This window comes from Hipposideros armiger, unplaced genomic scaffold (assembly GCF_001890085.2).
Source record: "Hipposideros armiger isolate ML-2016 unplaced genomic scaffold, ASM189008v1 scaffold_75, whole genome shotgun sequence".
NCBI classification, from domain to species: Eukaryota; Metazoa; Chordata; class Mammalia; order Chiroptera; family Hipposideridae; genus Hipposideros; species Hipposideros armiger.
Genome location: NW_017731425.1, coordinates 2,380,080 through 2,395,754, shown reverse-complemented (window position 1 = coordinate 2,395,754; position 15,675 = coordinate 2,380,080). Strand labels below are relative to the sequence as shown.

Here is a 15,675-nt window from a genome sequence, read left to right as displayed (position 1 = left end):
CTCTGAGCAACAGCGGTTCGAGTCCAGCCTGAGCTGAGCAGCCGCTGAGCTGCCAACAGGTAGCAGGATGGCTCAGCTAAAAAAAAAAAAAAAAGAGTTGGCTTGGGACGCCAGCTCTGAGCAGCAGGGCCCCGGTTCGGATCCCACATGAGGGCCAGTGATGCTGCGCCCTCTACAGCTGAGATGTTGAACAACAGCTCGACTTGGAGCTGGGCTGCCGTGAGTCACCTGTGAAGGCGTAGGCTGCGCCCCCCGCTACAGTGGGCTGCCATGAGCTACCATGAGTGGCTGGCAGCCAGCGTGAGCTGCCGTGAGCTGCCATGGGCGGCCGTCCAATGGCTGGCGAGTGACTGACTCAGCCGGGAAGAGCACAATGATAATACCAACATGGGCCAGTGAAGCGACGTCCTCCACAACTAGACAGAAGAACAAAAGGACAGCAACTTGTCTGTTCCCCTTCCCCAATTCCCCAACGCTGTTCCTCTTCCCCAATTACCCAATAAAAATCTTTAAAAAAAAAAAAAGCTCAGTTCATAAATGGCGCATCAAGAGTTTGAGCCCAGATCTGTGGGCCTCCAAAGCCTGGACTCTTTTCACTGATGGGTAATGGGAGTTAGGGAGGGCATGGGGACTTGAGGAAACTGACGAGTCCACGTAAGCAGCTGGAAGGATCACGATGGATGCCTCAGAGCTGTGATGGATCTGTAATGTGTCAATATCGCTAGGCTGAAAGACATTTCTCAGAATTGCCTTCCCTGGGTGGGCCACAGGAGAGGTTCTCGTGCAAGATTTGGAGGGCAGGAGCGAAACGGCAGCCCTTTGTGTGGCTCACACACGTTGAAGCAGATTGGCATGAGGCAGGTCTGCAACTGCTGTGTAACTGCCCCACTTTCCTGGGATCAGCCTTTCACTCTTAGGTCATATGTGTGAGTAGCTCTGTGAGGAAGGGCTGCAGCTTCTCCAAGACCCCCATGTACACTTTCATGTTAGGCAGCAGCTAGAACATTGGTTTCCGTCGGTCCACATAGGCTCCAGCCTGTGCCTGTGGATTCCAGTATATTCTTTCCCTACCCCACATCCCTCTGTCCTTCTTGACGGCCTGCTCAGAGTCCAGCTTTCCTAAAATTGTCCTTAGTCTCAGTGGCTGGAGGAGGACAGACTTTTCCCAAGCTGGCGCCAACCACAGAAAGGTGTAGTGATCTGCCGACCTAAGGGCCAAACAAAACAAAAGGAAACCCAGAGTCTTACATATTAATAAAAATCAGATCCTCTGCATCATAGGGGTACTTTGGTCAAGGGGTTCCTGGAACTGGGGTGCCCTGGGACGAAACTGGTGATGGGTGGGTGTTAATCTTCACCACCACTAGAGGGGATCATGTGCTCCCAGGAGCAGGGTTTGGGCCTCAACATTCAGGTCGGAACCCTGCTCCAGAACTCAGCTGGGTATAGAGACACATGTAAGCTGGGCTCCCAGGTGGGGCTGAGCTGGACTGCCATGGTGCCCAGATGGGCACCTGCAGGTTGGGCCCAGGATGGCCACCAGGGGGCTCTCAGGCCACATCTAGGAAGGCAGTGATGTCCCTACAGTGCTAGGGTGTCTGGGAGGTAGGCAGAATTCAGGGTAGAGGAGTAGGCGTCCCCAAGGCTGCACAGGGCAACTCACAAGTGCAAGGCAGACAGCTGTACCTGCAGGAACTCTTGGTGCTGTGGCTCCATTTGCTCCACCTTGGGCAGCTGGGGGTACAAAGCTGGGTTAGTGCCACCTGGGACTCCCACTGGGGCTACACTCATGGGGAGGCCTGAAGCTATCATCATGTGGGGCGGGGAAGCTGGAGGTGGCAGGCCTCAGCCTCATGAGACTTTCTATTACTCCTTTGCTGCTGACCAACTGTGTGATCCACTGTGTGATCCTGTTTAGGCCTGTTTCCCCATCTGTACAAGGGGGCTGGATTGGGTGATCATTCAGGTGGCTTCCAGCCTACCAGTAATAATAGTGATGATGTCGCAGCAGTAATGTGGCGATGCCATTTGCCAAAAACTCATCATGTCCCAGACTCCACACAAAAATCATTTAATTGGACTGTCTCCCTTAATCTGCGCATGCCCATGGGGTAGGCTCAGTCGCCATCCCCATTTCATAGGTGAGGACATAGAGGTTGATACAGCAGGAAGAGAGCTGAGCTGGGAGGAAGACAGTACAGCTGGGAAGTCCAGCACAGAATCACATGAATCTGGGCTTGGACCCAGGTTCTGCCATTTCTAGCTGTGTGACCCTGAGCAAGTCAGTCACCTTTTCTGTGCCTCTGTTTCCTCTGATGCTCACTCCACAGGGCTGTCACAAGGACCAAAGGACGCCCAATGCCTAGTGTGCAAGGTACACAGCATAGACATCAATCCTTGTTCCAGACTAAACGCATCATTATCTATGGCTAGAATTTGAATCACACAGTCCATTTGATTCCATAGCCCTGGCTCTCCACTCTCTGAAGCAGGAAGTGAAATGCTGTTTGGATTGAAAACGGATTTTTTTGACGGGCTCAGGTCACCCCCCTAGAGGATCCAGGTCGCCACAGCCACACATTGGGCCTGCCAGGTGCCCAGAAAACTGCCCACCCAGCTCCCCAGCCAGGCTGGTATTCTTGTCTCATGTGGCCAGCAGCCTCTGCCAGCCAACCTGGCAGTCCCAGAGCCAGCCTCTGCTCCCAAGAGCTTCCCATTTGCTCCTCACTGGACTCTCTCAGCCCCCTCTGCAAGGTCCAGCTCACACCCTACTTCTCCACCAGGTCCTGGAAGAGCCCTATGACCAGATCCCTAGTAGCAGCCCCATCTTCGGGCATCTCCAGAGCTGCTGTCTTCCCTGAGTTCCCCACAGGACTGAGCTATTGTCACCAAAGGCCCTTCTGGAATCATCTGTGGCTGCCCTTTTTTCTTTCCTTCATCCACAGGAGGATGCCCCATGGCCCATGCCAGGTGCTTCCCACACACGATTTCACTGGGGTCTTTCTGCTGGTAGGTAACAGAGGCAGGAGTGAACCCAGGACTGTCTAGTCCCAAATCCTTGCTCTCAACCAATCTTCTAACTCTCCTTGCTCTCTCTTCCAGGAATACTTCCCGATTCCCTGAACTTCTCTGAGGAAAGGCCTGATTTGGCCCGTGCTGGTCTGTCCCGCTCTGACTCTCCACCACATGCACTTCAGTACTCTACTGTCTCATTCACGTGCTAGTTGTTGAATGAATGAGTCTGTTCCAGATGGTAGGAGAGTCAGAGGACCTAGGGAAAGATGGGGTGCCTCAGTGCTCTCTGTTTAAAACAAATTGGGGACTTTTCACTCATTTGATAAACATTTGTGCCAGACCTGTCAAGGGAGTATGCCCTTTCAACAGACAGCTCCCATTTGTGAGGTCAAAGCACCGGACAGGGGTGCGGCCTGGAAAGGGGGCAGGGGGGGCTCCCTCAAGAAGGCATGTCTGGGCAGGGCATACAGACAAAGGTTTAAATTAGTAGCTGTGTGACCTTGGGCAAGTCACTTCACTTCTCTGGGCCCCAGTTTACTCATCTGTAAAAATGAGAGCTACGTGGAAGGTGCTATTGTGAGGTTGCTATGAGATAATGAATGTGAAGCAGGCGGTGACTCTTATTATGTGAGCTGCTTCCCACCCGCCACCCCCCACAGACACAGAAGGCCCAGTGAAGGTCAGGGGCACAGTAGATGCTCAGGAAAGTGAGCCAACCAGCTCAGTGTGTGGAACAGACACCCTCAACCCCCCTGCCCATCACCAGTCTGGTTCTGTATTGAGCTTTCACAACTGATAGTGCCACTACCATTAGTATTAAAGCTATCATCACTAACAACATTAAAGAGTGGGTGAGTGAGCCAATCTCTGGGGAACCTCCATATTCTCACATTCTGGGTCTACCCACAACCCCGCTGATGCAGGACAGGAGCCCCTGGGCAGTTCCAGGGGCCTTGAGTGTCCATAGCATTTGGCCAACCTTCCTCTTGAACTTTTGCCTCTGCAGTAGAACCTCAGCTTGTTGGCCATGCATTCATCGACCTGGACAATGTTGGGATGGGCCAGGTGGAACAGCAAGGCCACAGCCCCCACAACCCCAAGCTCATGTGGCCAGCACCCAAGACCACCAGGAAAAGCACATGGCTTTTTGGTTAAAAGGACCTAGGTTATAAATGGAGAAACAAAATGTCTTTATCTATACAATGGAGGAATGTCTATGTTTATACAAAGGAATGAAGCACTGACACGTTACAACATGGATGAATCTTCAAAACATTATGCTCAGTGAAATAAGCCAGACAGAAAAGGCCACATAGTGTATTATACCATTTATATGAAATGTCCAGAGTAGGCAAATCCATAGAGACAGAAGGGAGATTAGTGGTTGCTCGGGGGCTGGGGAGGATAGGAGAATGGAAAGGGACTCCTAATGGGAATGGGGTATTTTGGGTGTGTGTGTGTGAAAAAAAACGTTGTGGAGTTAGGTGATGGTTGCACAACCTTGGGAATAGACTGAAAACCACTGAATTTTATACTTTAAAATGGTGTATGTTATGGTACATGAATTAAATCTCAATTTTTAAAAAGAGAAAGAGGGCCTGGGTTGCAATGCTGGCTTTAGTTGTATGACCTCGGGCAAGTTTCTCTTTTTTTAAAAAGATTTTATTGGGGAAGGGGAACAGTGTTAGGGAACTGGGAAGGGGAACAGCCAAGTTGTCCTTCAATCTTAGTTGTGGAGGGCGTAGCTAGATCAGCTCCAAGTCCCGTCGGCATCCGGCCGCCTGTCAGCAGCTGGCAGCCACTCAGCTCAAGGTGCCGTGTTCAATCTTACTTGTGGGTGGGCATAGCCCACCATCCCAAGCTGGGAATCAAACCAGCAACCTTGTTGTTAGGAGCACATGCTCTCACCGGCTGAGCCATCTTGCCACCTGTTGGCAGCTCAGCTCAGGTGCAGCTCACTGGCCCATGTGGGAATTGAACCGGCGACCCTGTTGCTCGGAGCTTGCGCTCTTAACCAACTGAGCCACTCAGCCAGCCCTCAGGCAAGTTTCTTCACCAGCAGGTGCCTCCTTTTCCATCTTCTGTAAAATGGGAACAATGTCTCCCTTTGGAAGTCGCTGGGAGAGTTTACTGTGTTAACGAATGTGGAGCACTTGGCATAGTGCCTCATCTGCAGCGGGTCCTTAGTAATGCATATGGCCATTGTGGTGATGGTAAAGCACCAGGATGATGTCCACCCTGGCTCTAGCCAAGTCACAGCTGGGGCTGTAGAAAGAGAATGCTTTCTGCGACATTCCTGTGCAGCAGGGTGTTGGAAGCCAGAAGGCTTGGCCTGCCTGTGTAATTTGGGGCAAGTCAATTGCCTTCCATGAGCCTCTGTTTGCTTATCTGCACAATGGGGATGATAACAGTACCCTCCCCACCTGCCACAATGGAAGAAGTGGACGAAAACCCAAGTGTGAAAATACCAAGTGATGCATAGATGCCGATGCTAAAAATAGCTGTGGTCATGACTGAACTCTGAGAGGGGAAAACTGGCTCCTTGTCACACGGGCTGGCCCTGTTTGTTGAGCCCACCCCCTCTCCCACATGCTTACCTGCTCCTTCAGCTGCCCAACCTCCGTCTCGCTTTGCTCCATGCACAGGCAGATTCTGCGGGCAGAGCTTCAGCCCATCGGAGCCCAGGGGGCCAGGTAGAGGGATGGCATGTGGGGCTACAGCATGGGGGACACACCACAGATGCTCTAGAGGCCTGGAGAGTGGGGCAGGCGCCACCTCCTAGGCCTCATCACGGTGACCGAGTGATCTGAACTCAGGCCAGGATGAGAATATCCATGGCACCCCTTCTTTGTCGGGTGTCTCAGGTGAGAAGATACTCATCTGCTAGAGCTTCAGTTTCCAGCTTCCCAAACCCACTGGATAATGGAACCCCTCATAACCTCCCATGGGGGATCCCCCCAGCCCTGGCCTCATGCCTGATCCTTCTTCCAGTAACCCCCAAGCTGGCTGATCCCCTTGCCCCACACCTGGCTCACCTGCCTGGGCACTCAGCAGACGCAGTTCTTGAAGAGGACATTGCTGGAATCTGTGATGGGTCCCTCAGCAGCGTCGGTGGCTGTCCCTGATGGGAGGGCCAACCTGGAACTTCCCAGAGGCTAGGAGTAAGGAGCAGGAAGGTGGCAGGTGGGTGCAGGAGAGAAGATGAGTTACGCAAGGTGGGTGGTTGTGGTGGTGAGGTTGAGTTGGTGGGGGGAGGGCAGGAGAACGAGAGAGAAGAGGAGTGGGCTGAGCTTACAACCTTGGTAGCTGAAGAAGGAAAGAGGTAGGGAAGGCAGGGTCAGAGAAGAAACTCAGACGTGAGGGCGTCAATGTCATGGTAGACACCCACTGCCCCAGCCTCAGCCATGGCCCAGAGGCCTGAGGGGCCGCCCTCAGGGCTCAGGTAGTGAACACCTGGGTGGGTGGGCCCAGCAGAGCCTCTTTCTCCCAGGAATCAGCCTGGACACACCCAAGGCTGGTTGTGATACGAGGGAAGCAGCAGAGCAAGTAGGACAAGAGGCCTTAGGAAGTGAAGCCACTGACTCCGCTGGCTCAGATGGGGCTGTTGCCCCTGCTCAGGTGCCGCCCCTCCCCCACAAGGGCATCCACCCTGACCTTCAACTCTGGGTTAGGCTCCATTATTAGATGTGCTGGTGGGACCATACTCTCAGCATACCTCAGGTTTGTGTGGCTATCTGCCTCACTTTGGGGCCAGAAACTGAGTGCAGGCTCCATGTCTGTCTCGCTCTCCATGCTCCACCGCACCTTGCAGAGGACCTGGACCCTTCTAGAGAATGAAGGCTTAGATACTGAGGGCAAGAATGTGAGGCGGTCTCATCAGGTCACTGGAAACATACCTTGGGGTCTGCCTAGTGAGACTCTCGCTGCCCCTGTCCTCAGGGGTGATGCTGGGAAAACCAAAGGCCAAGGCAGTCTGGGTCAGCCTGTGCCCAGTGGCCATGTGGGTAGCAGGAGCGGCCTCCAGGTCCCCACAGGCCTGGAGGTGGGCGCCGTACTGTGCTTGTAGTACCAGTGGTATTAATGTGTGGTGAGGAAGCTGAGACTGAAACATGGCAAGGAAGGGGTAGCTGTGGCCCAAAGCAACGACAGTGACAATGGTGCCACGCCATTTACTGTGCTCTTCCAAGTGACAGGCACTGTAGTAAATGTGCGTGATCATTCATCTCACGTTTAACCTCAACTGCTTTTCAGGGTTGATATTATCAACCCGTTTCACAGGCAAGAGGCTGAATAACCAACCCAAGTCATATAGCAAGGAAGTGACTGAGCTGGGACTCGAATTTAGGCTCTGATTCCAGAGTCCACAAGGATAACTACCAAGTCCAGGTGACCCAGTGGTTGAAGAGGTTTGTCATTCCCATTTTACAAGGAAGGGATCAAGTGTTAACAAAGGAAATCACATCCCTTGGCTTATAGAACAATCCCAGTAGGTCCCTAGGTTGTGTCCTGGCAAGTGCAATAGACTTGGCTGCAAGAGTTCTGAATGGGAATCCATCATGGTGTGACCCTGGCCTGGTTAACTTACCTCTCTGAGCCTCAGTTTCCTCATCTGTCAAACGGGGGGCTGCACCCATCTCATAAAGTTGCCAGAGGATGAAATGAGGTGATGAATGTCAATTGCTTGGCCTAATGCCTGGTACATAGTAAGTGCTCAATAAAGGTTGGCTGAAGCAGAGTGGAGTCAGAATGCACCCAGGAAGCTTCTCCAGCCCTGCACTTCCTAAATTCATCTGTAATTGTTCTGTATATTGAACACTGACTGTACCAGGTATCTGCCATTAACTCAAGTCTACACACACACACACACACACACACACACACACACACACACAGGGAGAGCGCCTGGGGTGAGGGGTGCTATTATGATCTCTATTATACAGATGAGGAAACTGAGGCTCAGAGATCCTTGGGCTCTGAGCTCTGTGTGGGCAGAGAACATGTCTATGTTCTCATAATTCTCCCACCAGTGCCCAGCATAGAGCCTGGTACATAATAGGTGCTCAGTAAACATTTTGATGACAAGGTTGGGGCACAGAATCAAACTCTCATCTGTCAGGCTCTTTTCAAAGCCTGTCTTTTAACTGCCACCCTCAGGTGTGTGTGCTTGTTCCTTCCCATGTCATGCATCCTTCTGTGTTAGCAGCTGGAAGCTTGAGGTCTAGTGCCAAGTAGGGCTAAATAAATAAAGACTGGTGGGCTGAAGGAAGAAATGACATAAGCAGCAGCTTAGGGTAGTCTGGACAGACTCCCTGCATCCTATGCCACTTGGCCCTCTGCCCCTGGCTGTTTTACCAAGTGTAAGGAGGCCATTTTGCCCTCCAGGCTAAAACATAGCCCTTTCTACTCTTAGTAGCCTTCTAGAAGGCCTTCTGGGCCAATAATCTGATTCCAGGAATAGTCCACACTCCTACACACTAGGAGCCTTTGTCTAGGCTGTACACCCAGCCTGGAAAGCTTTCCTGCTGCCCTCCATCCCACTCCCACCAGTCAAAACGAGCCTCCTCATCCAGGAAGCCTACCCTGCTTTGAGGCCAAGAACACCATGGAAGGAGCTTCTCCTGGCCCTAAGGCTGGGTCTGAGGAAGGTGGTGCCAGGAAGGGGAGCCCACGAACAGGAGGTCTGCAGCATCCCAGGCTCAGTGGGCCTTTACTGGGCCCTACTTGTAAGACCCTAAGCTGGACTATTTGCTAATAATTTCAGAAGTATAGATTAAAAAAAAATGTTCCCCCTTAACTACAAAAGTGACACGTGCGTATGGCAAAAAAGTTCAAACAGAAAAAAAACTCTTCCACCCTCACCTCTCAGGGTCATTCCTGGGTGCAGCCCTTCCCCTGGAGGGCAGAGGAGTGGCCATGTTGAGGACAGGGCTCCAGCATTAGGAACATTAGGCTCAAAACTGCATGGTGCCACTGCTGACCCCATTGGCCTTGGCCAGTGCCCTTGGCCTCACTGCGTCACTGTAAAGTGGGAGAATAACAGGAACTCCCACCTCAGGGATTGTTGGGCAGTTGAAAGTTGAAGTATGTGCCTGCAGAGTGCTTGGCAAAGACCCACACAGGAGACACACTCGATGGAGGGTGGCCATTACTGGTGATATCAGACCCTTCCAAGGCAGCTAGAGAAGTCCTGAGCAGTCTGAGCTCCATAAAGACTGCTGGATGCGCTGATAATACTCATAGCACAGTAACAAGAACCTGGGTAGGTTCTGTGCTCAGCATCCTCCCCAGGGTCTGGTGATATCCTGATCTCAACAGCACCCTCTGACCCTTGCCCTCACCTACCACCATGCTGCAGGCCTGCCCCTTGGATGGCTTTCCTGGGCCTGGAGGAGCCAGGCCCAACCAGAAGCTGGCTTATTGCCAGTGCTGCAGGCAGCATCCTCCCCAAGTGCTGCACCAGACTGTTTCTCTGTAACTTCCCCAAGCTCCTAGTGGCTGTAACTCTCCCTGCAGGGACTGCAGAGGCCTCTCCTGGTAGCTTGGGCAGGACTGACTCCCTCGCCCTCCTTCTGGCTCTGCAGGGCGCAGCTCCCCTCCAGGGCCAGGGCAGGATGCCCAGGGACAGGTGACTGCAGCATTCTCGCCCTCATCCTTCAAGGCCATCTTGAGGGGCTGGGCTCCCCACTCACCTGGGCTCCCCACTTCTCTTCTCCACCTGAAAAACAAGGGGCTGGGGTCTGAATCTTTTAACAGGTTCTGGTGACAGTTATAGTCACTATCCCTCAACAACGCTCACACACACATACACACACACTGCACACAATTTTGCACAAAACTTTACCAGCTGCTTCCCCCACTAGATCTGCCATGAATCTGCCTGGTTAAGAGTCTCTACATTTCAAGAGCTACTGTTACTTGCAAAAAACAAGTTGCAAACCTGAATATATTCTATAATCTTATTAAAACACAAATATTAACATTTAATTGTAAATGCATAGAAAAATCTGGGGACGGCTAGTTAGCTCAGATGGTTCAAGTGCAGGGTGCAGTGCTTATAACACCAAGGTTGCCGGTTCAGTTCCCACATGGGCCACTGAACTGCGCCCTCCACAACTAGAATGAAACAACTACTCGACTTGGAGTTGATGGGTCCTGGAGAAACACACTGTTCCCCAATAAAAAAAAGAAAAGAAGAAGAAAAATCTGGAGGATTCTACATAATAAATGGTTCTGGAGCTTATCGCTAGGGAGTGTCAGGGGGTGTTCAGGGGCTTCCATTGTATACCTCAGACGTTTTTATGACTGAATTTTTTTTTAAACAAGTGTGTACTACATTTAGGAATTTTTTCCCCATTTAAAATATGATCCTATAATATTATCACCAACTACTGTCTCCAGACCATTGATCAGAATGGTAATGAGGACTCAGGCTTCTGAAATGCAATTGACAATGGATTAACAATGTTAAGACCGTGACTTGACGTAACCGTATTCCTATGGGCAAGGTAAGTACCTATCTAGGCCTCAGTTTACTCTCCAAAAGGGGGTTAATGGTAATTCCTACACCTCAAATGTACTTGATAAGAAAAAAAATATATATATAATAATGTGGATTTTTTTTTTCTTTTTTAAAAAAGACTCTTGAATGAGGCATGCTCTCAGACTGCCTGAGTTCCCAGTGGAGGTGCTAAGTCTTGGAACGGCTCTCATTGGCCCTGGCCAACTTCTTCCCAGCTGATGGGTCTCGAGCTGGACCCCTAGAAGGTCCCCATAGGGCCAGGAGTCCAAAGGACAAATGTAGCTAATGGAATCTAGCCTGGACTCTTGTGTCTGGCACCAGTTCAGCAATGGGGATATAAAAAACCCAGACATCACCTCATCGCTGTTTCATCAAAAAAGGAGACTTTCTCTCTGCACATCCCTGCAGAGGACAAATTCCTGCTGGCTGTGTGGCCTGGGAGGGAGCAGGAAGAGCGGAGGGAATGTGGGGGGTTCTCCCAACCTTGTGGGTCAGGGGGAAACCCAGGTCATCATGCTAGCCCTAGGACTGACCTCTTGGTAACCATAACAACTTCACTCCCAGGGACTGTGTGGGTCCCTGACAAGCATAAGCCCCTTCACCCCTCTGCATACCCTGTGAGGAGGTATTGGCATCCCCTTCTAATAAGAGATAAAGGGGCTTGTCTGAGGTCACTGAGCTACAGCCAGGATTTGCTGCCAGTCTGACTAACTCCAGAGTCAGTGCTCTCAGCTTCCAGGGAGTCAAAAGGCCCGTGGCCTAAGCATAGCTCTCTTCAAATGCCATGAGCCACCATGGGCAGGTCTGAGACTCTTCCTGGGTACTTTAGTATCCCCCTCAAGGATTTTTCAGAGGAAAACTCCAGGCCACCCAACCTCTTCCTCCAGGATAGCTCTGCCATGAGTTTATGTGTGGGGCTTTCCTGGAAGATTTGGTCCTGATAGCCTCAGGAATAAAGTTAAAACAAAACACACAACTCCTTAGACAGGACCAGACAGTCTCCAAGGGCTGTATCAGGAAGGTTCCCTCAGGCCCACATATCCAATGTGCTCTTTCTAGGGACCAATCCTGCCTCCCCAGCTCCCCTGGCCCTGCCTGCTCAGTGTGTGTGGCTCGGGGTCCTCATGGCCTCCTACTTCCTACTCACCACTGAGCTGGGGTGACATAGTTTACCTAGAGACACAGGGATGCCCCCCTCCCCGAACCACCTTGGCCACAAAATACCCATCGCCAGTCCATCCCCCATTTCTGACACTGTCTTGCAGGGACCTGGACTTGACAGCCTCGGGCTCGGGGGTTGGACTGGGACTCAAAGGGGAAGATGCTCTTGTTTATTGTCGCCTGCTAGTGTGACACAGGGATTTATCTCCAATAGCTCAGGTCTGACTCTCCTGACTTTAAGGATGAAGAAACAGACTCAGGGAGGTGAGGACTGGCCCAGGGGCAGTGCGGGGTCCTGCCCAAGGCCATGGGGCTCCAAAGCTGGGCTTCTCCATCACCCCCATCACCCACCCTGTCCTAGCTCTCTCCTATTTGCCTGGCCTGGTTGCCAAGGTCCCTCCCTGTCCAGACACATAGGAGACTCAGTTCCAACATGAAAGTTAATATTATAGGATCATATTTTAAATGAGAACATCAGAAGTATGGATATCAGTGATGACACCTTCACGGTCATTCACAAATGGGAAAACTGAGGCCAATAGAGATTTTATAAACCACTCTAGGCTGCCCAGCCCATCTATGGCAGGGCTGGGATGGGACCTCGTCCTTCTTCTCAATGTACAACCTGCTCCGTTATTCCAGGTGCCCAGGAAAGCCCGGCAGATCTGAGACAACATGGCTGTCTGCAAATGGGAACCAGGAAAAAAGGGGCAAGAAGGAGTGATTTGCAGGCAGTTTTGCTGGAGAGAGACCTGAGGGAGCCTTGAAAAGGCACTGTGGCTCCGGAGTAGGGACTAGCACCTAACAGGGGAAGCATCTCCCCAATCCATGCCCTCTGCCCACCACAGCCCGCGGGGAAGCTGTGGAGGCTGCTGCAGCCCTGGCTGAGTCGCCAGCACAGCTCGCAGTTCTGCAGAGGGAGGGATGTAGGAGGAGATGCTGAGTCGGGTTCAGCGTGGTCTAGCTCCAGCCGCAGTGAGAGCAGTATGCCCAGAAAAACTCGCTGGGGATAGCCTGGTAACCTTATCCTGCAGCTGGACAGAAGGAGAGGGCAGGAGGGGGCTTCCCTGCCTGGTCAGGCCTACAGGCCCAGGGGTCATGCCTTTAGAGGCTGGGCCTGAAGAAATCGGTAGGAAGGGGGCCTGGGGCTGCATGGAGGAGAAGCTTCTAGGCCCTGGGGCTGAGTCTGAAAAGGCCCTGCCCTGAGGGAGTGGATTGTCTGGGGCAGGGACAGAGGAGATGTAGCCCTGACATAATTCACTGTGTGACAAGATAGCTGAGGAGGCACTTGATGATGATCATGATATTATGAGAGCAATAATGACAATAATGGTTCCCGCAACCCGATTAAGGAGGCACTATTTCCCCCTATTTTACAGATGAGGTCACTGAGGCCCAGAATGATGCCATTATGGCCTGCATGGCAGGCTTGCTCTATCCTAGTCCTGGAGACCCTTGTGTGCCCCTCCTCTCAGGTTCTGAGCTCCAGGTGGGTGGAGGCTTGTCTGTCTTGGTCCCTGCTCTATCCTCTGCCAGGTGCCTAAAACACAATCTGCACTCAGTACATAAGATGAGTGGATGCATGAAGCTAGCCTCACTGGGGGTAGAAAGGGAATACCCAATACTCCCACCCTTCTCCATGTAAGTAGAGACACATCCTTGCATCTGAATATGGCAAAACCCATGGTCTGATCTGAGCTTCACAGTGCCCCAAGCGGTGGCCAAAGGCCTGGAAAATCACCCCCATTTCACAGATGAGAAAACTGAGGCTCAGGGAGGTTATGTGCCTTGTTTGGGGCCCCCCAGCCAGCCAGTGGTGGGCCAGGCCCCTTTCTCTCCTCCTGGACCCATCTGGGAGAGGGCTGGACTTACTGCCAGGAATAAATGATGCCAGTGATAGCTAACATTTAGGAAGCACTTATGACATGCCTGGCATGTAGCATCTCATCTAATCCTGACAATCTTTTGGGTTTTTTTCTTAACAACTCAATCACTTACCATGTATGATTCAATGGTTTTTAGTATATTCAGAGTTGTGCAACCATCACCACAATCAATTTTAGAACAATTAGATCCCTTTAAAATTAAACCCTGTACTCTTTAACTATCATCCCTCAATTCGTTCATTTCTCCATCTCTAGATAACTGCTCATTGAAATTCTTCTCTATAGATTCACCTATTCTGCATATTTTGTATAATATTCAACAACATTTTTTTTAAGATTTTATTGGGAAATTGGGGAAGGGGAACAGTGTTGGGGAACTGGAGAAGGGGAACAGCTAAGTTGTTGTCCTTCAATCTTAGTTGTGGAGGGCGCAGCTAGCTCAGTTCCAAGTCCAGTCGCCATCCGGCCGCCTGTCAGCAGCTGGCGGCCACTCAGCTCAAGGTGCCGTGTTCAATCTTAGTTGTGGGTGGGCATAGCCCACCATCCCATGTGGGATTCAAACAGGCAACCTTGTTGTTAGGACTATGTGCTCTCACCAGCTGAGCCATCCTGCTACCTGTTGGCAGCTCAGCAGTAGCTCAGCTTAGGCGCAGCTCACTGGCCCATGTGGGAATCATCCTGTTGCTCAGAGCTCACGCTCTTAACCAACTGAGCCACTCGGCTGGCCCTCCAACAACTTTTTGAATGGGGTGTTATTATTACCCCCATTTCCCAGATGGCAGTAACTGAGGCTTAAACAGGTGCAAACCTTACCAAGAGCCCTCAATGAAGCAATGATGGGTGGTATTAAAACCCAGGCCCGCCTGACCCCAGAGGCTCTGTTCTTTGTCACTAACTCCAGATAGTGAGCCTTGGAGCTCAGTAACTACCGCACTCCTCCCCTCCCTTCTACCTGAACCCAGGGCCCCACCCCAAGCTCCTCTGTCACACTCAGGGGTTCTGCTAGGGAAACCCCAGGCCCAGGGACCCTACCCAGTTCTCTCCTGACGCTTGCTTGCAATCCTTCAGGCCTCAGCTATGCCACCTCCTTTGGGAAGCTCTCCCTGATTGCTCATCTTTCTTGGCATTTCCACTGCCCATGTGCATTTGTCCACAGAAGACCAGGCAGCCTTGCTCCCTCCAGGGAGGTATCTGGGGTCACCCAGTGAAACAAGGCAGAGTGGGGACCAAGGCCAGATCCCCAGCTCCCACAACAGTGTTCTTCCTCTCAGCCTATTCCAAACAGGAAGCCCTCATCTCCTCTAACCTCACCCCATCTTGAAAGTGGTGCCATCAGGCCATGAGGAAGAGGGGGAAACTGAGGCTCAGAGAGGCTAGTGATTTGCCGAAAGCCACAGGCACTGAAGCAAGACTCACCTGCTGACTCCCCAACTTGCCCCCCTCCACCACATGCTGGGTCAGAAGCCCCATCTGTGGCTCCCATAGCCCCTGGGCTTGCCCCTCTATCAGTTCTTAAAAAATTGGCTCCTTATTTGTTGGTGATGAGGGGAACTGGGGTCCCTGTCTTCTTTGTGGCTGTACTTCCACTGCAGGCCCAGGCCTGGAACAGGTCTCAGGAAATGTTTGTTGAATGGATGATGAAAGAAGGGAAGGAAGAGAGGAATGAGGTCTGGGGTGGGTGGGAGGTTCAACCACCTACCCAAAATCACACCATGCCACTCACTAGCATCACAGGGTCTTACACTAGTTCTTATGACTCCTAAATCTAGAACTCTTTTGATGTTTTGGGGTCCTATGCCTCTTGGATATTCACCCACACAACACTGCACACAGTTTTGAGGCTCCTGGCCCGCTGCAGCTCCTCCACAGGCCCCAAGGAGAAGGTACCGTGCCACATAGCTATATCCTGAGGACACAACAGAAGTGAATCAACTTCATAAAAGCCTGCACGCGCAGCACGCACATCAGCTGTCTCATCTCAAACCACGAGTCTGCAACCTCTGGCACACAATGCTGCAGTCATGACACCATTCCTCTACCTCCTCCATCCTTACATGGCTGCTGTCCCTCCCCAGGGGCTGCCACCAGCCAGGG

The 15,675-nt window shown here is 51.8% G+C and overlaps 1 long non-coding RNA gene across 1 annotated transcript; it reads right to left on the bottom strand.

Moving 5' to 3' along the window:
- Positions 1 to 5,014: 5,014 nt before the first annotated feature.
- LOC109383108 (uncharacterized) lies at positions 5,015 to 6,169 on the bottom strand. Its single transcript, XR_002124078.1, has 3 exons — positions 6,051 to 6,169; positions 5,613 to 5,729; positions 5,015 to 5,280 (listed from the first exon to the last, which is right to left on the bottom strand). It is a non-coding gene; the product is annotated as an uncharacterized LOC109383108 (long non-coding RNA).
- Positions 6,170 to 15,675: the final 9,506 nt, after the last annotated feature.